Here is a 23030-nt window from a genome sequence, read left to right as displayed (position 1 = left end):
AAGCATAGGATAATGATTTTCAGTTCCAGTCCAATGCTAAAATTTCCAAAGAATAAAAGGCAGGGAAATAGAATGTGAAGGAAGGAGAGAAGCAGCTAGTGTTTACTTCATTAACTGAGAAGAGCTCCACGGGCAAAGGGTCTGGTGCATAGCAGGTCATCAACTCTTCTTTTATAATTGGGAGCCTCCCACAAGGGCAAGAGTGTATCCTACAGTCCCTGAGGGAGGGAAATAATCCATCCTTCCCTTCTGACTCAAGAAAAAATGATCTCTTGCCAGGAGCTGGGTACCTCAGGCAGCGCTGCCTGGGCAAGTGCCCAGAAATGCTAAGGAAAGTTGGGGTTCTTGTCCTGAAGAATTGCAGAATGGTGGGCAGACTCCAGAGACTTGCGTTTCTCATGGAGTTTGGATGAAAGTGTATTACCAGTATCACAGCAGTTCAGCAATGTCCCCTGATGAAGCAGAAGACTTGTGTGCCCAAGAGAGAAAACCTTGACCCCTGAGAGGCAGAGTGGCATGGGAAAGAACCAGAAGACCTGTTTTTTTCCTTTCCCTGTTCACTTACAGATTTGCTGCAATATCTTGGACAAATCACTTCATCTCTGTAGGTATTTAGTTTCCTAGTGGGTGTAATGCCATCCTTTCCAATTTTGACATTGGTGATTCTGCTTCTACGTGGGGCTGTAAAACACAGTGCTGCTGCCCGGGCTTGTGACCCTTTACAAGTCGAGAGCTGCTGCTGGTTGGCCTCTTCAGGTTCCTTTGGAGCTCACAGACTCCAAGTTTCATAATAAAAGCATATACATATACCACCACCTCACTGCTTCCTTATAGTGTCTTACAACAGTATTAATGCTTACCTTTCAACCATGGAGGCAACAAAAACAAGGTCATTTCCGTAAAGAAATGACAAGTCACTCAAAACTTCCCCTTGAAGTCTCCTTTCTGTCTGCTGGTCAGCAGCCTTTGCTCTTCAAATAAGAATGGCCCAAACCAACTGTTGCACCAGCTTGCTCCTCTTTTCATGTCCACTGGATTTATAAATATAAATGATGCCTCATTCCATCTTGTGCCTCAAGCCAGAAACTGAGAGAGATCCATGACCCTCCTCTCTCCCTCAACTCTCCTGTCTAATCCATCACCAACCCCCAACTAGTTCATCCACTTCCCTCCTCCTCCAACATGCCAAGCCTTGTCCAATCTCCCGTCATCTCTCACCTGAGCTGTTGCACTGACTTCCTAATGGTCTACCCACGGCCACTCCCTATCCCATCTCCTACCCATTCTCCCCATCACAAAGTAATTGTTTCAAAATATAAATTAAATCACTTCACTCTCATGGTCTTCCCATTGCACTTAAGGTGATGTTCGAAATCCTCACTCTAGTTTACAAGACCTATGTGAGCTCTCCAGTCTCCTCTCACATCTCTCCCCCCCTTGATTGCTCCATTCTCAACACCATTTCCTCCTCAAAGCCTTCCCATGTCTGTCCACGATACACTCATTCCTGTCATTCACTTGGCTAATTCCTACTCATGTTGTAGCTGGAATGTCATTTCCTCAGACAGGCCAGCCTGGGCTCCCCAAATAACTCATGCTGTTTTTACAGTCATCATCAATTATAATTATGTGTTTTGTTGTTCATCTATTTATAACCCCCTCCCTCATGAGGTTCCAGGAAAGGATGGACCATGTCTGTTGTCTTCATCATATTATCCCAGTGCTCACTGCAATGGCCAGTTCACTGTGAGCAAATATTTGTTGAATGATTGGCCAAGTGAGGACTCTTTGTTGAACATTTCCTTCTTCTGGTGACTCTATGTCCATCTTATAAGCTATTGTCAGGGGCAAAGCTGCAGATGATGATTTCTTTGTACATTTTTCACTTTTTCAGGAGCTCTCCCTGTGAAGAACCTTTTGGTTTTGGCCTTGGCAAACCTTGTCTGAAAGTTGCCACCCTCTCTTCACATGTACCCTCCTTTGCTTAGGGATGAAGAAAGTTTATGAGTTTGCCAAGGGTAGGCAGGTTTTCAAGACATATAACATGGGGATCAAGAGCATGAGCTCGGGGTCACACACCTCTGAGCCTTGAACCTTGGCTCTGCCCCTTTCTAGCTAACCTGACTTTGGGCAAGTAACTGAGCCTCAATTTCTTCAACCCTAAAATGGGGATAAGGATAGAACTTAACAGATAGGTTGTCTTGTGGATTTAAGGAGGCAACAAATGTGAAATGGTTGGTACAGTGCCAGACACATAGCAAGTGACTGATAAACATTAGCTTCTATTAATATGTTTCACTCAACCCCAGAAGGAAAGTCCAAATACTGAGCTCCAGGGCTGGGGAATTTCTGAGGGGGATTTTTTTCTTTGTCTTCTGTCTCCCTTCCCATCACATTATACTCTACCCTATAATTTGTGGTATCAAAAGGTGGCAACGAAAACGTGATAGACTGTAATTACCCATCCTGTTCGTCTGAAGCCATAAGCAGATCTGAAATTTACAAGCTAGCAGTATAAAATTGCTGATGACCATTATTTAAACTGTGGCAAGGTGAATCATACTTAAGAATAACTAATAATATTTTAAGTCAAGTCACTCGTAGAGAGTGTTGGTGCACTGGCATCTGGTGACAGCTCCATAGAGAACCCTTGCAGGCAGAGAGTAGGTGATACTAACCTTCTAAACAGACCACACAGTGCCGGGGTACCAACAAGAATTTAACATTCCGCTCCCCCCCTCCCTCCCCCACTTCCCGGCTTCAGCAACGTGATTTTTAAATGAGAAGCACATCCTGATCGCTCTGTGTAGGTGGTGGAGTGGGAGAAGGTGAAATGCAAGCTTTATTTTCCTGACTGCCTGTCAATTCCTCGCTTTCCTCTGACTTTCATGAGTGATGAGGTCATCCCGGCGCAGGAAAATGAAACTCCTATTTTTCAAACCCAATAAAGGCCGGCATTGTATGCCTGCGTAAACAGAGGCCAGACGGGTACGGTGGCAGGAACACTAGCGGCCCGCCCTCTGGCGGTCGCTTGAGACAGCTGAGCCCTGCGCTCCGCCAAATAGCGACAGGGAGGCGGAGAGGCTGCATGCTAAAATGTAAGTTAAAATTAGATCAACAGTCAGCTTGGCTCTCTCAATCAATGCTTCGCAGGGAGAGCGTACAACTATCTATTTATAAGCTAAACCCGGCATTATCTTCCTCTTTTAGGAGGCAAAGATCCATTACAGCCGCGGCAGGGGAGAGGATGTTCCAAGGGGCTCATGCGCGCCACGGTACAGCCTCGCTGGCTTGTCCCGGCTTCATTCGACCTCCCATCCGCGCGGGGTGGGCAGTGGGAGGATACACTTCTGCAGTCGGTGGCCCAACTGCTATCTATGGGACTCTTTCCGCTGGAGGACCCCCCAAGAACTCACTCCCGCCCATTCCTTACCTCTCTGGAATACTTAGTCTTTAAACAGACAGGACCAAAAAGGCATAACAATCATCAGAGGCCCTCCTGTAGATGCGGGGTCCTTAGTGGCCCCTTCTAACCCTTCAGGGCTTGACTGCCTGTGGACAAAGGTTTCTAACCTAGCTTCCCCAAGGGACTGCGTTACACGGGCCTCGCTCAGCCAGTTGTTGTAAATAGCTGCTGTCTCCCCCCTCCCCAGTCAAAGCAGGGGTGGGAATGGACTTAACAGCAATCTGTCCGATTGCATTATATTTAAGGCCTTGGTGAGATGCCCACGTGCTCCATCCAGCCCCTGACATACTGGGACACTAGGCATTCCCATTTTCCCCAATGGGTGGAAGTCACCTCCGCTATATAAAGAAATGCTCACACCTAGCATTTGTGTTAAAGTTGTCAAACTGTTTTCAGCTTTTGAAAGATGCTATAGACAAAGAGGCAAAATCTGATACAGCACCACCTCCTCAGAAACACAAGATCAAATCATAGTTCTGGGGGAAAAGTTAAGCATTCTCATCTTAGATATGTATGTTTCATATTTTATATGATATATTTGTATATTTTTCTCAATTTTTACTCTGCTCTTTTTTACAACTTTCTTGAATAACCATATTTACCATAGGAAAACTTTAAAGAGCCAAAGTATTTTAATATTAGCTTAAATATACATTAGACATATTTACTGTTTGACATTAAAGGATTTTGAAGTAAAGATAGAAACTGAAGTGTTCTTCATTTGGAAACAACCTTTTTCCTCCTCCTCAAATTTTTGTTGGCTCACCTCCCAAATATATCCTGCATCTGTCCCTTTCTCCCCATCTAGACCGCTTCTAGCTTAGCTACAAGTCACCATTCATCCTCCTTCACCTGGATTTACAAAAATAGCATCTTGTCTGGGCTTCCTTCATTCACTTTCTCCCCGCTGCAGTCAACCTGCTCCACGTAGCAACCAGAGTGCTCTTTTAAAATATAAATCAGATCATACCTCTGCTCTTTCTAAACCCTTCCCCGGCTTCCCATTGTACCTTGATTAGACCCCAAATTCTTCAACACAGCCACAATGTGGTGTGTGAGCTGACCCCATGCACCCTTGCTCGTGTCTTCTTATCTCACTGCACTTTCTCACTTTGTCATAGCCGCAAACCCACAAGCTCCTAGCACTTGCTATTCTCTCTGCGGAGAACTCTCTTTCAGAAGATCTTCTCAAAGCAGTCCTGTTGGCACCACTCCAGTCTCAGCTCAGATATCAGAGACCTTAGCTGACCACCTGTTGCTCCTGCAGAACTCAGGATCACATCACCCTGTTTTCTTCGCAACACAGCAGTTAGCTGAAATTGGACCGTTTATCCCTTTTCATGTATGAGAAGTAAGCCCCACGAAAACAAGCTCTCTATCTTTCTTGTTCACTCCTGTCTCTTTGGGTTCTAGAACAGTGCCTAGTCCATAGTTGGTATTCAGTATATAGTTATTGTATAAATTATTCGGTGTGACTTCCTGGTATCTATAGCATTATGCATATTCTGCCTTGAATTTTATAGTTATTTTTATACCCATATGTTTCCTCCTCTCAAGTGTGAACTCCCTGAGGCAGGATCATGTTTAGTTCATTTTATTCTCCATGGCCTTATGGAGTCTGGCGCATAACAGGTATTTAATATACTTATTGGAATGAATTGCAATAAATGAATAGGTAATCGGCTGATATAATATGACTTTACCCCAGATTTAGCTTTCATCAGGGAAAATGGAAAAACATTATGCTGTCCAAAGGCATAGATTGTTGCTTTGATCCTTGCAACACCCTACACCCCCATCCCAACACTTGTTTTCAATATTTTTCAAAGAACATTCATATTCATTATTTTATTTGATCTTAATACCAGCTCTGTGAGATGGGGCCTTATGATCCACGTTTTACAATGTAGGAACTGAAGCTCAGGGGCACTAATTGACTTGCTGAAGCTTGCACAGCAAATATGAAGCAGAGACAGGGCTAGAGCCTGCTCATTTCAAACACCCACAAATATGTACACATAAAAGCATACACAGACGTGTCTACATTTGCCAACATCTTCCCTCCTCAACCACATTTATGATTTGGGTCAAATGGGATCATAAATGCAAAGTATCTTGAATGGAGTCTGACCTATGACAGGCTCCCAATAAATGACCATTCCTTCCTCTTACCTATACTATAGTTGCCATAATTCCTCCATCACAGTAAAGAAGAATGCTTCTATCTTCACTTGTTCTTTTTATTACTAGACTGATTTCCAAGATCAGTGAAATATTAATGCATAATATTAACTGGATACTTTCAGAGATCTGAGCAGTAGCCAATGGACTTTTGCTGACTGGCAACTTACCGCCCTTCCATCTTCTACTCTGCATACAAACCAGTGAGAACCATTTGTGAATACCTACCAGAACACAGCTTAGCTTAAGTTATACAGTTCAGTGTCAGTGAGGAAATGGCACATAAAATGCCAAAGCTTATCAATCATGAACAAACACTAAACATAGCACAGTCAGAATGGTCTAGTTATGTGCAGAATTAGTTTTACAATAGGCAAAGTAAATCAAGAGCCTATTCGGATCATTCATTCATTCATTATTTATTGAGTATATTTTATGTGCCAAGCTCTGTACCCAGTGTTGGAAATATAAAGGGAAGCAAAAATTGATGAGGTCTCTAGTGATATGAGTCTAGTAGAAAAGATAGACTTAAACCGGAGAATCACACAACAGAGATCAATGCTGTGAGAGGGCAAAACAGGAGGAAATGACATGGGGAATTCAGGGGAGAATTCTTTGAGGAAGTGATGGATAAGCTGAGCTATGCCTTGATTTCCGGTATGGCTTAATGCCTTCAATAGTTACTAAGGAAGGAAGAGGAGGAAGAAATGATCAGATAAGTAAATAATAATGGTGACTAACTTTTAAATTCTCTCATTTAATAAATATTTATTGAATGCCTACTATGTGTCTAGGTGCTGGGGGTTACAGCAGTGGTCAAAGGCCAAAATCCCTGCCCTTGTGGGATTACGTTGTAATGCGGGAAGGCATATGACCAACTAATAAAGAACTATAATAGAAAAGAATGTAAAACGGTGATTTCTGCAAAGGAGAGAAATAAACCAAGGAAGTAAGATAGGGAAGTGGTATGGAGTGGGCGGTAAGGTATGATTTTACATAGTGTAGCCCCATCTGCCTTTACTGACTAATACATTTGAACAAGACCCAACAGTGGTAATGGCAAGCAGTGTGGCTCTGAGAAGTTGGTGGGTGACTGCAGAAGGAAGAACTCCCCAGGAGGAAGACTCTCCTAGTACAAGGAACCTGAGACAACAGCATAACTGACTTGTCTGAGGAAGTACAAGGAGGCCAGTGTGTCTGAAGTAAGCAAGGGGGTAGCTGGTAGATGAGTTCAGAGGGGTAATGGATCTTAAGGGACCTCTTGGTGATTGTAAAGATTTTGGCTTTTATTCTAAGTGCAATGGGAAGACATTGGAAGCTTTTGAGTAAATGATTGACATTATCTGTGTTACTTTTTTTTTTAAGATGTTGGGGGTAGGAGTTTATTAATTAATTTATTTATTTTTGCTGTGTTGGGTCTTCGTTTCTGTGCGAGGGCTTTCTCTAGTTGTGGCAAGCAGGGGCCACTCTTCATCGTGGTGCGCGGGCCTCTCACTGTCATGGTCTCTCTTGTTGCGGAGCACAGGCTCCAGACACACAGGCTTAGTAGCTGTGGCTCACGGGCCTAGTTGCTCCGCGGCATGTGGGATCCTTCCAGACCAGGGCTTGACCCCGTGTCCCCTGCATTAGCAGGCAGATTCTCAACCACTGCGCCACCAGGGAAGCCCCTGAGTTATGTTTTAATAGTCACTCTGGCTGCTGGGTAGAGAGCACTTAAGTTCTAGGCAATGCGATATGTGTCTTAACAGGTGACTTCATTTTATCATCACAGTTCTGAGAGATACCCATTTTACAGGTGAGGAAACCACAGTGTAGGGAGTTTAGGTTTAAGTACTTGAGGTCACATGGTTAATAACCTATAGAGCAGGAATTAAAAGCAAAGTACTGTATTTCCAGCATGCAAGCCTTTAACCACAATATTAGAGACTGGGATGGTGGGTGGTGGTGATGAGAAAACAATAATACTGATCATTCATTGAGGTTCTTGTGTCCTAGCTTTTATCGTTAATTTTATTTCATTCTCACACAAATCCTAGCAGATAAGTAATATTGCCCCTATTTTTTTTAAACATCTTTATTGGAGTATAATTGCTTTACAATGGTGTGTTAGTTTCTGCTTTATAACAAAGTGAATCAGCTATATGTATACATATATCCCCTACCTCTTGCCTCTCCCTCCCACTCTCCCTATCCCACCCCTCTAGGTGGTCACAAAGCACTGAGCTGATCTCCCTGTGCTATGCGGCTGCTTCCCACTAGCTATTTTGCATTTGGTAGTATAGATAAGTCCATGCCACTCTCTTACTTCGCCCCAGCTTACCCTTCCCCCTCCCTGTGTCCTCAAGTCCATTCTCTACGTCTGCATCTTTATTCCTGTCCTGCCCCTAGGTTCTTCAGAACCATTTCTTAAATGCTGGAGAGGGTGTGGAGAAAAGGGAACCCTCTTGCACTGTTGGTGGGAATGTAAATTGATACAGCCACTATGGAGAACAGTATGGAGGTTCCTTAACTAAAAATAGAACTACCATACAACCCAGCAATCCCACTACTGGGCATATACCCTGAGAAAACCTTAATTCAAAAAGTCATGTACCACAGTGTTCATTGCAGCGCTATTTACAATAGTCAAGACATGGAAGCAACCTAAGTGTCCATCAACAGATGAATGGATAAAGAAGATGTAGCACATATATACAATGGAATATTACTCAGCCATAAAAAGAAATGAAATTGAGTTATTTGTAGTGAGGTGGATGGACCTAGAGTCTGTCAAACAGAGTGAAGTAAGTCAGAAAGAGAAAAACAAATACCATATGCTAACACATATATATGCCCTTTTATTATTGATAAGGAAAGCGAGATTCAGTGAAGTTATGTAACTAACCTATGTTCAAACAGTTTATAATTAAAAGTTAGGATTCAAACCCAGGGCACTTCATTTCCCAGGCCCATGCTTTGCTGACTGCCAGATAAGTGTTTCAAGGTTTAAACTATTTTTATTATAAAGAGCCTATAATTGAATCATGTATTTAAAAAATTCATTTTTTTTTTGATTGGAGTGTTTATTCCATTTATGTATATACTTACTGAAATAGTTGGTTTAATTCTTTCTACTTGCTATTTTTTTCTATTTATCCCTTCTATTCTGTTCCTTTATTCTTCCTTTCCTACCTGCTTTTGAATCAAGTATGAATATTCCATTTTCTCATTCACTAGCTTTTTATTATACATTCTTGGTTTTCTCTTAGCTTTCCACCTAGAGGATCAGTATATAGCCTCAGTATATATCCAGTATATATTCTTAGTATATATCCTAACTTAGTATTTTTGTCACTTCACAAGTAATTCAAGAACCTCATAACAGTTTAACCTCATTTAGACCCTCAAGTTCTCTGTGATATTATTTATAATTTTACTTCTACATTGTTATTTTGTCACAACTATTTCCTTATTTTTGTTTTATAAAGTCAATATTTTCAAATATTTACACATATATTTATCTACTGTAGTGTTCTTTATTCCTTCCCTTAATTTAATATTTCAATCTGGGATTATTTTCCTTTTGCTTGAAAATTTTCCTTTAGTAAATTTTATAGTGCCCTTCTCTGGAGACAAAGTCTGTCAAGGTTTGTTTGTTGGAAAGTATCTTATTTTGGCTTAACTTTTGAGGTATCTTTTCACTTGGTATAATATTTTTCTTTCAGCTCTTTAAGGATGTTAAAGCATTATCTTCTGGCTTCCATAGATTCTGTTGAAAAGTCAGCTCTCTGTCTTGATGTTGTCACTTTGAAAGCAGTGTATTTTGTTTTGTTTCCCCCCTTTGACTCTTTTTTCTGTGTCTTTAACTTTTAGCACTTTGAATATAACGCCCCTAGATGTGGTTTTCATTGTATTTATTCTTCTTAGTGTTCCCTGTTCTTGGATCTGTGGGTTGATATTTTTGCTCAATCTTGGGAAATTCTCAGTTTTATCTCTACACCAATTGCTTTTTTTCTAGTCCCTTTCTCTTCTCCCTCTGGGACTTCACTTATACATGCATTAGATCTTTTGACTATGTACCACATGTCTTTTATGTTTTCTTCTGTTCTTCTTACTCTTTTTCCCTTACTTTTGTGTTTCAGTTTGGGTTTTCTTTCTTTTATTTTTAAATTAATCTTGTCTTTGAATTAAATATACTGTGTTCCACATGCTATTAAACTCATACAGTGAATTCTACAATTTAGATATTATTGTATTTTTCAATTCTAGAATGCCCATTTGCTTTCTTTTTAGCAATGCCAATTCTCTGCTGAAATTTTTAATCTTTTAGTCAGTTTATCCTCTATTTTCTTTAATATAATAATCTTAATTATTTAAAAATCATTTTCTGCTAATTACCATATTTGAGTTATCTGTGGATATGCTTCTATTGTTTTATTTTTTTGCTCTGATTATCAATCACATCTTCCATTCTTTTCTCATGTTAGGAATTTTGACTTGTAGTGTAGACATTTGGTATTAAAAACAACACAACACAAAACAAAAGACCCCAGAGAATGCTTGGCTGAAATTTTCTACCAGCAAGTGTTCCTCCTTTTCTCTGATAGGCAGATAGGTAAAAATTGAGCTGGGTGTGAGGTTGGGTTGCAGTTTTTGGTAAGTGTCAGTTCACCTCTGGTTTGTCCCTGTTCTTTGTAGAGAGTTCTCTTGGGCTTTTGATAGGGAGCCTAACAGCTCCTGGTCTCTTCAGCTCTAAAAGTTATGCTCTTCAGAAATCTTGAGCTTACAACTTAGACTTCCACTTCACACAGGTTCAAAGCCTGGCAAATGGTTTAAGGGGAAGAACTGCTGTGCATTCATTGCAAACCCAAATTTCTAGTTGGACTGTGTCTCCTAGGCACTGCAGACTGTAAGAGATTTTACTTTCTATTTCTGGTTCAGCACACATAAGTCTTCCCTATCACCCCAGAACATAAGGGAATGAGTCTTGCATTTCTCTGTTTTCTAATCCATTATTTCAGTCTCACACATTCACCAAAAGTTCTGCTGTATTCTCTTTTTCCCAGTACAGTCCTCTGCTTGGCCTAAATCCAGTCTTCAGCTTGTACCCACAATGGGCAAATGTGCCTTGGGAAGCAAACAGCTGGTGATTGTAAGCTCACTTAGAAATTTTAGTTTATCTAGTTCTCTTTGCATCCATAGCTCTTCAATGTCTTTAATGATATTTGAAATGTATCTTTTTTTTTTCTTTTCTTTTTGCTACAGTGTGGTTGTTAGCCTGCTGTGACCTTCTACATTCTATCCAGGAGTGAAAGTCCCTCTCAGATGCATAAGTGGTTAGAAATTTTGGAGCTGGAAAGGACTTTGGCATTTACCAAATACAGATACCTCATTGGACATATAGAAAAATAGATACTCAGAATGGTAAAGTGATTTATTCTAGACTCCAAACTAATCATGCTAGAAATTAGACCTGAGGTAAGCCCTGAGATGGGTCTCTTGATCCCAAGTTCAGTATTCAGGAGGACAAGAAGGAGAAAAAGAGACAGACACAAAAAGAATATACCATGGAAAATACTCCACCTGAAATGGAAAGCAATTTTGGAGTCTTTGCAGTAATTGTCCAAGTGATCAGCCCTCAAAATTTTTGAGATTCATGTTGGAATACCTAGCTAAGGTCTTTTGAGTCAATCGTAAAACCTAACATTTGCTTATTTCTTTTCTTCCTACCTTGTTTGAAAACAGGATTTAAAATGGAGTGCCAATGATAAGAGCTGCTCCAGGGGAGGTTACAGATGGGGCAAATAGGATGGACGTGTGAAGAGTAGGAAAGGCTGTTATCAGAAGGCTGAGAATATTACCCTTGGCTGGGGGATATTGGTAGCCGATGAAATTTCAGCATGTTGTAGGTGTTGGCAGCTCATGAGTTACTCTGCTCAACAGAGTAACTGAGACAAAGACTGGATTCGTGTCCTCAAAAACATAATAAGTGAATGTCTCTATCTTTTTCTGTAGGGAGAGTTTATCACGGTCACCTTTCTCCCCTCTATCGTTGCTGAGCTAGTCAAGGTTTGAAAGGAAGGAAAGAGAGCAGGATTAATTTCTGGAACAGGGAGCACAGAGACTCATTCCTTCCCAAGAAGCACACATACACAACCCAGCTCCAAGACTCATGGGGAGACAGATTCCCTTTGACCCAATTCTGACTAAAGATCTTCTGGGAAGACTTCTTGGGCAGAGCATCGGATGCCAGGGACACAAAAGCTCCATGATAAGGATGGCAGACCTGGCAGACAAGTTTAGCTGCCATTCCAGCACTGTACTGGCCTCCCCAGGCTTCTTAACTTGTCATATGAGACAATTAAATCCCTTACTTGCTTTAAAAAAAGGAGCGAAACCCATCCCTGCCCACGATGCCCCTCCACTTCCACCAATACACCAAGCCCTCACCTCACACATGGCATAGGAAGAACCATTTGAATTTACAGAAAGTCAAAATCCCGGGAAGATACTTTAAAATAAATGTGATTTTCATGTTTAGTCTTTAATATGGTAGTTGTATATTTATTTATCATTTGTGGTATTTTGTCCTATTCTTGATTGAAATTTTATATCTCTACTCAAGCCTAGAACAGGTGTTGCTAAGCAATTTAACAATGTAAATAAATAACACAGTGGGGTTCAGAATCAGTGGGAAGTAGTATGTTCAGACTTTTTAGAGAAACACACTGTATTTAAGGATATTATCTCATTATTGTTTACATGCAAATGTGTGCTGTTCGTAAATGATTCACATTTCTTCATTAAGGAAGAACCTCTTCTTTATCATTCTTGTAGCAATTTCTGTGACAAAGAAATCCCTATTTCTTTAAAATTATCCACTACTGATGATAGCTAACGTTTCTTGAGTACTTGCTATGCACCAGGCATTTTCCTAAGCAAGGAACACTTTCTACAAGCTATTGCACTTCATCTTTACTGTAGTTCTATGAGGTAGGTACCACTATTATTCTCCTCTTAAACTAAGGAATCTGAGACTTAGCAAGGTTAAGTAACTTGCCCAAGGACATCTAGTAAAGGGTAGAGTCCAGTTCGGTCTGACCCAAAAACCCATGTGCTAATAATTTTGTACTTATCAGAATGATCTTTCAATAGCTCCAAACTAGTAGGTGCAAATCTTTCCTTATGAGTGATGGTCAGTCATGGTTGGTTCCTAAACAACAACTCCATTCCTTCTTCTTGCTCTTACCGGGTCATGTTTTTGGGACCAATCTTCTCTGTCAGATAGTGGTGGTCAAGCTGAGTTGCCTGAAGCATGAAAAAGAGAAATGAGCAATTTTGAGAAGAAAGACTGACCTGGTATATTGTATGTAGCAGCCTCCTTGCTGGGCTCCAGCACATCCCTTATTAATTGCATAATCTGAGGGCATTATCTTTGGTATTCCTTATCTGTAAAACTGGAACATTACCAATGTTGCAAGGTTGGGAGGGGGCAGGAATGAAGTATTACAAGTGCCTAGGTCAATGCAGACACATGAAAGTATTTGTCAAATAGGAGTTCCCTTTCCCTTCCTGGTCTTATCATTAATGCATCCTTGTGGAATATCTCTCTTCAAAGTTAACACCTTGTCTAGAAGATTTTTGGAGCACATTATTGATATCAACTTTGAAAATAACTGGGGGATGATTGTGAGATGAATAATGTGAGGTCATCTTTAGGCAAGCAATTCTTTACTTCTTATTTTATTTGTACTCATAATTCTAATACAGTTGACTATTGAACAATCTAGGGGTTAGGGGCACCAACCCTCATGCAGTGGAAAACCCATGTATAACTTTTGACTCTCTCCAAACTTGACTACTAATAGCCTACTGTTGACCAAAAACCTTACTGATAACGTAGTTGATTAACCTATATTTTGTATGTTATATGTATATCTCTATATTTTATTTATTCAGGTCATACCTAACTTTTTCTTAAGCTTTTCTGAAATTTCTAGGCTATGTGGTTTGTCTGTGAGTTTGTTCAACTTGCTGCAAATCTCCAAAAATTTTTCCAACATATTTATTGAAAAAAAATTATGTACAAGCGGACCTGCACAGTTCAAACCCATGCTGTTCAAGGGTCAATTGGACTTGCTTTGGGAGTAGTCCTCCACTTTAGATGTTACCCAAATTTCCCCATTTGGCATAAAGATTTCCTGCTCTCCCTCCCCTTTCATCCCAACAGAGAAATTCCCTGATAACATACCCAGGAAGTAGAATTCAGGACTCCTTTTCTGCATCTGGAGTCATCTGAAGTCGAACAGCCCTCCTTGAATGGAGGGCATTTTTCTCCTGTGATAAATTTGTCTTCTTGACAAACTCAAGCCATTGGCCTCCAGGTGGAGCTGCATGAAAGACAGAAAGAAGGGAAAAGAAAAAACCAGGTTGGCACTCGAGAGATGCAGATGACCTGAGAAAGACACAATGAAACACAACAATGGTGCGTGGTCCTTAGGGGGTTTGTGGGGAAGAGAGTGACATGTGAACTGGTTCAGCAGTTTACTCCCGCAAGATTTTGAAGAGACTGCCAATGTGCTCAGCCAGCCAGGGCAGGATGCAAGAGGAGTGAGACACTGTCCCCATGGAGCTGGAAGTCTGGGAGTGGCAACACATAGACTTGGAGGAAGAACAGCAAAGTACCCATCACATTCAGTGGTAAACTGTGGTGCAGCTTAGGACATGGTTTCATAGGTGACAGAAAGGCTAGTATCAATTTTTTTGCCTGCTGTTCTATTCTAGGCACTAAATTATATGAGTTAAATCAATTGTCTCATTTAATTTAATCCTAAAAATAAACCTTTGACATCAGTGTATTTTGATGGTGAGGAAACTGAAGCACAAAGAGATTAAATAACCTGTCCAGGGTCCAACAGCAAGCAAACTATAGGATTTCAACTTAGACCTGTCTGAATATAACACCCAAGCCCTCAGAAAGCCTAGAGCCTCTTGCCAGCTACATGACTAAGCCCTCCTAACTTTTCTGTGCCTCAGTTTTCTTTTCTGATGAGTGGAGATAATAGTGCCATACTAGGATTATTTGGGGGTAAGGCTTTGCTTGTACCCTCCTGTCTGGCAGTCTGCCTCTCACCTTAGACCCTGATAATTGGGCATCGTTGCCCTCTAAGCACGTGATCCTGCTTCCAAAAGAAGTCTTTACAATAATCCCCCCAGCCTCCATTCCTTCCTGTTTTCTTGGGCTGAATTGAGCTTTTGTTACCTGTGACCAATAGATACCTGACTAGAACAAATGTTTTCCTCATAGAGTTATTGTGACGTATCCATGAGATAAGGTAAATTACAAAGGGCAAGATTGATGAGGCCGTAGCTATTTATCTTAGTGAGTAAAATAGCAATTTGGCTTTTATAATTGAGTCCTGAGATGTTCCGTTTATGGAATGCTTCATTATGTCGAAAGGAGGATTTACACAAATTTCACTGCTGCTTTTCCTGCCAGGAGGAATCAAAGTGCCTGATAGTCATGTCAGACTAAAGATGTGCAGCCCCCGGATTCTCTGTATTGGGGACAGGATGGCTCCAGGCTGGTCATCTGGGAACCACTTTAAATTAGGTTTCCATTGGAGCCAGATTGTACCCTGTGGAATCTTCTAGAGGGATTCATAGATTGCCTGAGTGAATGGGCTGACAGCCTGGCTGGCCACGTGCTATCTCTACCTGTGTGAAGGTTCTGAGAGACGTGTGCACCTCAACTCCAACGAGTAGTTTCACCAAAGAGACTTCTTATTTGATCTGGTTCATTTGCATCAACTGGTCAGGTCACTCGCTACGGCCAAAGCAACTATATAGACATGAACAGGACCTGAGAATACAAACCTGCTTCTTTTAAAAATAAAATAAACTCTACACTGGACATTTTAAGTCCGGTTTATTTAGTATCATAAGTGTTTTGCCTTTGGGCTGACGATTCAGTAGGTTTGAAGAGCTAGTCAGAAACAGCACACTTTGTGCTGCCGTCTTATTCTTCACAGGGTAGCACATTGCTTTATCCATCACGGACCTCGGGGTGCCAAGTCTTCCTTTGTTTCTTGATAATTTCAATACCTCTCCGATTAAGGCGAAGCCATTTTCACCTGATTTTCCTCCCCCCCACCCTCTCAACCTGCACCCCACATTCTCCTACTTTCTCTGGGGAATCACATTCCTTCGTTCACCACCCCCCAGTCAGGCAGCAGAGGAAGCAATATTTTTTTCATTGAGTTTCCCCGTGGTTGCTTTATTATTTAACTCAGACCGGTGTAAATCACTGGTCAGAGGGTGACCTTTGGGTGAACCTCATTCTGAATGTCAGTTGACTGATGCAAAGACACTCAGTATATTTTCCTGCTACTTTTACGAATCTCACTTTTCTCAGCTTTTGCGCATTAGCATCAGTTATGACCCTTTAAAATAAAGTACCTTTTGTTGATATTATGAAGGGTTCCATTCTCACTCCAGTAAATTAGCAGGTCAGTGCTTACTCTCTTTGGGAGAATTTTGGAAGAGGTTTATGGAAGAGGATCCGTGACAGCTTTTTTTTTTTTTTTTTTTTTGTGCTGTACGCGGGCCTCTCACCATTGTGGCCTCTCCCACTGCGGAGCACAGGTTCCGGATGCGCAGGCTCAGCGGCCATGGCTCACGGGCCCAGCCGCTCCGCAGCACGTGGGATCTTCCCGGACCGGGGCACGAACCTGTGTGCCCTGCATCGGCAGGCGGACTCTCAACCACTGTGCCACCAGGGAAGCCCCGTGACAGCTTTTAATCAGATGATTCCTCAGAAGAGAATGCTGAAAGCTGCTTTGTGGTTGGTGCCCTTTAACTGCCAACATCATCAGAAAAAGAAACCACACCAGAATCTCCCATCAGTGGATTACATTGTGGACATCAGACAGAAATCCTCCTTTTAGAACATCCCTCTCCATGGTGGGGAGCAGGGGACAGTGGTACTTGCCCAGTTGCCTTCTCTGTGTACTAGGATCTTGGTGGTAGGGTCAACCTAGGCCAGATATCTATCTATAACTATACCAAATGGGTCAACCTGGGACTTTATGAATTCAACAGTAAATGTTTACTATGCTTGTGAATGATAAATATAAACAAATATAAAATAAAAATGAACATTGATTACTTACTATATGCCAGGCATGAATTCTACCTCATCCTCTAGGCAACAGTATGAGATAAAAATAACAGCTAAGGGGCTTCCCTGGTGGCACAGTGGTTGAGAGTACGCCTGCCGATGCAGGGGACACGGGTTCGTGCCCCGGTCTGGGAAGATCCCACACACCGCGGAGCGGCGAGGTCTGTGAGCCATGGCTGCTGAGCCTGCGCGTCCGGAGCCTGTGCTCCGCAACGGGAGAGGCCACAACAGTGAGAGGTCCGCGTACCGCAAAAAAAACACCCCAAAAAACAAAAAAAACAGCTAAGATTTATTGAGCTCTCACTATGTGCCAGGAATTATTCCAAGTGTCATCTAGGTACTAACTTACTTATTTAATCCTCCTAATAGCCTCATGATGTGGGTACAGTTTTTGGACCCACTTTATGAATGAGGATGCTGAGGTCCACAGAGAGGTTAAATAACTTGTCCAAGGTCATACAGCTGGCAAGTGGTGAAGTTGGGATTCAAACCCAGCGGTGTGATTTCAAATCCCGTGCGATAAATTGCAACCATACCTGCAAAAGATACATGATGGACCAGTGAAAATTTTCCGTCCCTTCTGTGACTGAGGGAATAGTGGTGCTTACATGTGGTCAGGACTTCTCTGCTCTCACCTTCTGCTGATCCTTGCTGTAGCCCCTGCACTGTTTTCGTCCCAGGCAGCCTGTGTGGGAATGGTGCTGGCTCCTTGTGGGGTCCTGCTACTACCTGGAGATCTTTCTCCATCTCTGCTAATGTATTTCTCATCTTTCCCTTTAAATACAGTCTTTGTCTGTTGATCTCTATGGAGATTGGCTCCCTCAGTACTTTCTGCAATACATCTGCCTCTAATTGCCAAGAAATACCTCTCTCTGGGTTTGTTTACATGGCACTGCGGCTCTGTCTGCTCCAACCATGCCCTCCATGCCCTGTGTTCCTCTCCTCTATTAGCATTCTCTGCCACATTGAGGCTGTGAAAAGAGCCATATTTCTCTGCCTTTGCTAGGAAGAAACATTTTGATATTGGGATTTTCAGCTAAAAAGTGAATGTCCCATTGAGCACCTCTAGGATACAATTAAATCTCACCCAGCCTTATAATAGCTCAGGAGTGTTCTGATGGGTTTTAAGCATTTTTATATCCAATGTCAAATAGGTTACCAAAAAAGTATGAGTCCTGCCTTCTACGTTGAGACAGAGTAAAGAGGAATGGACATGGACTTTTGGAGTCGAGCAAACCTGGGTTTGCATCCCACTTCTAGCACACACTGTCTGTGTGGCCTTTGACCACTTACTGAACCTCTCTGAGCTTTCTTCTTCTGCGAAACAGATAAAACAATACCTTATAGAACTTTTTGAGGATCAAAAATGATAGTAGATGTGATGTTCCTGGTATAGACTAGGTATGCAATTGTTTTTCTTTTCTTCCATCAGGTTTCCTGTTCTGTCAATATTTGGCTGTTGACATTTACCTCTTTGGAACTCATTTTCCTTATTATTATTTTTTTAATAAATTATTTATTTATTTTTGGCTGCGTTGCGTCTTCGTTGCTGCCTGCAGGCTGTCTCTAGTTGTGGAGAGCGGGGGCTACTCTTCGTTGCAGTGCATGGGCTTCTCACTGCAGTGGCTTCTCTTGTTGCAGAGCACAGGCTCTAGGAGCATGGGCTTCAGTAGTTGTGGCATGCAGCCTCAGTAGTTGTGGCTCACAGGCTCTAGAGAGCAGACTAAGTAGTTGTGGTTCACGGCTTAGTTGCTCCACGGCATATGGGATCTTCCTGGACCAGGGCTCGAACCCGTGTCCCTTGCATTGGCAGGCGGATTCTTAACCACTGTGCCACCCAGGAAGCCCTCCTTATTTTTATTTTTTTTGCGGTACGTGGGCCTCTCACTGTTGTGGCCTCTCCCGTTGAGGAGCACAGGCTCCGGACGCACAGGCTCAGCGGCCATGGCTCACGGGCCCAGCCGCTCCGCGGCATGTGGGATCTTCCCGGACCGGGGCACGAACCCGTGTCCCCTGCATCGGCAGGCGGACTCTCAACCACTGCGCCACCAGGGAAGCCCGCCCTCCTTATTTTTAAAATGAGGTGTTAGGATAAGTTGACTGCCAAGATCTCTTCCAGCTTTAAGTGTCTCCTATATCAGTCTCTGTAGAGGTGCTAAGTGCTTTCCTTATGTTATCTCATGTGATCCTCTTCACAACCCTTTGAGTCAGGTCCCATTATATTTCACATTTTACCGATGAGAAAACTGAGGCTCGGGAAGAACGAGTAACTGGTCAGCGTTCCTTAACTAGTGGTTGGCTAGGAAATGAGGATTTGAACCCAGAACCTACACATTAAATCAGTGCCCTGAACTGCAGGGCTCAGAGCCACGTGCAATAGATCCTTATCCAATGGCTGCTCAGCAGTTACTCCCAATGCCCTTGATCATGCACCACCCATGCTATGACGAGCGGGCTGTGTCCTGCCCAGTGGGTTTACTAACAGGGCACAGATCCAGAAAGCTAGGAATTTCCCTGGAATGATAGGACAGTGCCTCACACAGGACGCGAGTGGATGACAAAGAATTGCTGGCTGTAGATGGCTCCCCAGCCGCCTGACTAACCGGGGCAGATAGTGTATACAGGTGAACATTGTACAGCCTAAAATGACTGCTGGATGAAACACCTGGCAAGCATGTCTCGGTCACTATTTGGTGATATCAGGGCATCCTTCTTAGCAGCCCTACTCCCTTATCTAATTTCTTGCCTCTGATAATGCCATGGCTTCAGAAACCAGCTAACCAAACGTGTTAGAACTGTGCTTCAAATAAGAGTAAGTATACTCTGGGGAAGTCGCTGAGCCACTCTTGAAGAAGTGTTAGTGCTTGAAGATGGTGACATTTCAGTGTCATCAGAGAGAAGGAAAAGCCGTTGAAAATAATTTGAAGCCTATCAAATGTTTATACTAATTTGCATACATAAATACGTAGATGTTTATATCTGCTATACCCACATTTGGCTCTACTTAAATGTTCTGTTCCTTGCTGAGCTCAAATGCAGACTCAAATAGTAGCCATGCTCAACTTTCCCACAGAAATTGCCTGAAACACCAGGTACTGACTCCTGGTCATTTTATTCGTGTTACTTTCAGGTACCCACATTGGCATTACAATTATCTGTTGGTAGGAAGCTGACACCTACTTTCCTGGGCTTTGTTACCTTTCTTTTTTTTTTTTTTTTCTTCTGGAGATATATTGGGTTATAGTTTAGCAATGTTACAGAGAAACTCACGTGCTTAGGTGATTGTAATGTGCTATTTTCTTTAACTTATTAAATAAAAGCTCACCCATCAGCAGTGTTTCAAATCCAATTGAATTTTTATTTCACTTTAAAACCTTAACAACCAGCAGGAAAATTGTGCTGTAAGACGCTGAGTGGCAGCCAACATCTTTCATCAAAGAAACTCAAAATACTTCCCAAACATTAATTAAACCCCATTACATTGTAGCCTAGTTGTATGCTGCATTTTTTCTTTTCTTTTTTTTTAAATGAATGCAAGCAAGTAAGAAACAGATGTACATAGCAGAGGAAAATGAAAACTTCTTGAGGAAACAAATTTGAGTTTTCAAGTACCAAGGGCATCTACTCCGTCTTAATAAAATTATATTCTAGGTCCCTGATCGCATCCGGCAGTTCAGCTTCTTACATATAGAGCTGTTGATCCAATTTTCCTTTCTACAAGCATCGTTCTCTTGGCACAGGCAGAAACATTTGCTTCTTAGTTTTATTGCCATCAGACGTGGTAAGGCTGTGGCCCACGGGGAGAGTTGAACAGTTTCTAAAGCAACAAGGAAGTTGTACACTTTCCTAGTGTCACACCCTGTTTACCTGGTCCACTGGGAACGGAAGGATTTTAAGCCAGGTCACAGGACCTATAAAATGAGAGTTAGAGCCTAGCCCTGGCTTGGAGCTTTGAACTGCACCTTGAGGTCATGCAAGGAGCCTAGAGGGGCTGTGCACAGGGAGGGCTGGAATGCAGACAAGCCTGTACCGTGCTCGCTCTCCACTCCCATCACCTCTCACCCCTCCAAGCCCCAAAAGAGAACGCTGAATTGCTAAGCTTGAAACCGCAGAGTCCTTTTCCCAGAAATCCTCTGACTCACCCAAGCGGCAGTACCACCCTTAAAGCAGGAGTTAGCTGCCAGTTTGCTAGAATTTTTGGCTGGCCTTGAGTCTGGCTTAATTGCTCCAGCCCTCATCTCCCTTGACTCATCAGATCACGCCTCCTCGAGTCTTGCAGTTTCCATGCCTAGTGGATTCAACATCTGGGATATGTATTCTTCACCAGTTAGATTATTTTTGCATCTAATCCAATATTATCACCATGAGTATTAGTTGTTGCTGTTGTTGTTCTTATTATTATAATCCTCTGTGTTCTTGAAACTCTAGTAGTTTAATCAACAATTTAAAAGAACTAGGTACCATATACGACAGTAATAAAACTACTTTTCGTTTTAAAAATGTTTTCACAACCAGTATCTTACATCTTGGATTCATCTCTTTATTTGCTCATTTACTCACTCATTCAACCAGGAGACTCCTATGGTCTCATTGGGGATAAAACGATAATTAAAATATGGTTCCTGGTTTCAAGGAGCTGACAGTGCAGAGCGGAGACGTGTACACAGAACTGAGAAGACAAGTGCTGTGCTTGAGCTGATCCTCAGACCGTCGTATTTACCAATGAGAAAAAAGAGCCGTGGAGAGCACAGAGAGCTTCTCAAAGTCACACGGCCAGTTGAGGAATAAAAGCTAACATCCAGACCTTCTGGTTATTAAGCCACTGAATTTTTGCCCATTCTGCCACTCGGTTTCCTTTAGAGCTGTGGTTCTCAAAACTGTAGTCCAAAGACCAGCAGTATCAGCACCATCTGAGAACATGTTAGGAAAGCAAATTCTCAGCCCCCGCCCCAGACCCACTGAGTCTGAAATTCTGGAAGCTGGGCCCAGAAATCTGTATTTTAATACGCCCTCCAGGTGATTCTGATGCACACTAAAGTTGGAAAACTGTTGCTCTAGATCAATGCTTCTCAAACATCAGTGAGCATAGGAATCACCTGAGAATCTTGTTAAAGATGTAGATTTTGATTCAGTAGGTCCGGGAGGGGTTTTGGTTCTGCATTGAATAAACTCCCTGTCTACACCTATGCTGCTGGTCTTTGCTTAAGTAGCAAGAATATATAGAATAGTAACATCAACAGGAGCAACGGTTAATCCCAGCTGACCAGTGGTGCTGGGATGTCAAGTGAATTCAATAAAATGATTTCCTGTCATCTAAGAGCTTAAACACTAGCACAGACAACGTTCAAATGCATGGACTTTCAGGGCACAAAAACTGTCAAATAACTACTGAATGTGTGCACGCGTGTGCATGTGTGTGCATGCACGAGTGTGCATGCAGGGATGCACATGCATGCATGCATACACACAACGAGAACAGGTAAATATTTAAAGAGCCAATCTTACATAGCCGCACCTCTCTTATCGAGGGAGCATTTGAATATACTGGTATTATAACCAAACATAATCAAGAACCGAGAGGCCAGAAACATTTCTCTGAGTAGTCAAAATAAACATCACAAAGTTCATCATTTTTATTGATAGATTAGTCCTGCAAATCCTTATTTAGAGTTATCTATTTTTATTTTAGATCAAATTCTTGCATAGTCACGTTAAAAACAGATTTAAGAGTAAATTGGATAAGCGAGGTCAAAATGCTATAGACAGGCATTCTGACAGTAAAGCAGTGCCAATTGACAAGAGGAGAAAAATGTGTGTGTGTGTGTGTGTATACAGATACACATATAAAACTCAGCAGATTGGAACCACTTAATATAGGGGAAACACATGGGTAAACATCAGTAAAGAGCATTGTATAGAAAGCACAATGTAGTAATCACAGAACATGCAGAAAATAATAAAATTACTAAATGTTCAAGATATTTGGAAAACATACAAAACATTTGAGACAGTTCCCCCCCACACCCCAAAAGGGTAGAGCTGTTGGATTTAGCAAATAAAAATATTTTATCTGGAAGTCCTAAAAATAGTTAAAAATAAGAGGGCTTGATAATCTCTGGGAATTTCATTGATGTGGATTGCCATTTTCTCTGAAACGCCTGTCAAGCATTACTGTAGGGGAGGTTGCAGCGTGGTGACTGAAATAGGAAATGTTGGAGTTGTCTG

This window comes from Pseudorca crassidens, chromosome 5, assembly GCF_039906515.1.
Source record: "Pseudorca crassidens isolate mPseCra1 chromosome 5, mPseCra1.hap1, whole genome shotgun sequence".
In the NCBI taxonomy this organism is placed as follows: Eukaryota; Metazoa; Chordata; class Mammalia; order Artiodactyla; family Delphinidae; genus Pseudorca; species Pseudorca crassidens.
This window is presented reverse-complemented; position numbering follows the sequence as displayed.